The sequence below is a fragment of the Penaeus monodon genome, chromosome 23 (genome assembly GCF_015228065.2).
Source record: "Penaeus monodon isolate SGIC_2016 chromosome 23, NSTDA_Pmon_1, whole genome shotgun sequence".
NCBI lineage: Eukaryota > Metazoa > Arthropoda > Malacostraca > Decapoda > Penaeidae > Penaeus > Penaeus monodon.
The window spans coordinates 16,001,542-16,002,402 of NC_051408.1; the positions used below are offsets into that span (position 1 = coordinate 16,001,542).

The following is an 861-nucleotide window of genomic DNA, read 5'->3' on the forward strand; positions in this document are numbered from 1 at the left end:
GTTATGCATACCATAATAATATCATCCTGGAACGAGTAGCATCGTTGATTCTGAACACAAGTCTACATCTACCACCAACCGGTAATATACTCTTTTTTTCACCACTACCGCAAAAAACAGAGACACTAGTTATTTCGATTGTTACTGGAACTACCTCATGATCTGAAGCGAAATGACAGTGTTTATCCGCCAGATAACACGTGCGCATCGCGAGTTACCCCACCCGCTCGCGAAAGAGTGGGTGAGTCACACGACATAGCAGCAACAGCGTCGAGGGTCTATAAGCACGGACACACTGCCTTGTAGGTCACATTACGGTCCGCCGCTGCCCCGAGTTGACCGGCCGTCTTCTGCTCCGTCTGTTTCGCCTGCTTCGTCTACGCCATTTACTTCATCTGCCGTCAATTCAGCGTGTAGAGGGACTCGCTCTTGTAGGTGGTATTTTGTGCACTTGTGTGGTAATTATTTTTTTATCTTTACCTGTCGGCAATATGCTATTTAAATGAAATTTATATTTGTTTTGAATAACAGCGCCTGGTTTGGCATCAAAAGACGTGAAGGTATATTATAATATTATCAATTTGAGATAATGAAAAGGTCACACAAAAACAATCACTGATACAATAAGATTCTCGAAATATTATATGCTTTATTTAAATGATGCATTTAGGAAATCCCTTGTTTTGTTCCTGTTGCTAAGAAGTAACAATTACTTATCACTTACTTGCCTTAAGGAAAACACTGTACAGCCTTGCCTTCTGCTGAGGTTGTTTCTTGGAAAGAGATGAGCGCTTTTTCTTGGGTCACATTGGTTGAGGAAAAGGCGGTAAACTAAAGTTGATTGGTGCGTTAAGATTATTG

At 41.3% G+C, this 861-nt stretch overlaps 1 protein-coding gene across 1 annotated transcript in view; it reads left to right on the forward strand.

Moving 5' to 3' along the window:
• Positions 1–861, forward strand: part of LOC119588150 (clotting factor B-like) — an 11,827-nt gene that overhangs the window by 5,220 nt on the left and 5,746 nt on the right. The window contains exon 2 of the mRNA XM_037936854.1: positions 194–431. The gene's annotated coding sequence lies outside the window, so the exon portion shown is untranslated. The remainder of the gene's footprint in view (positions 1–193; positions 432–861) is intronic.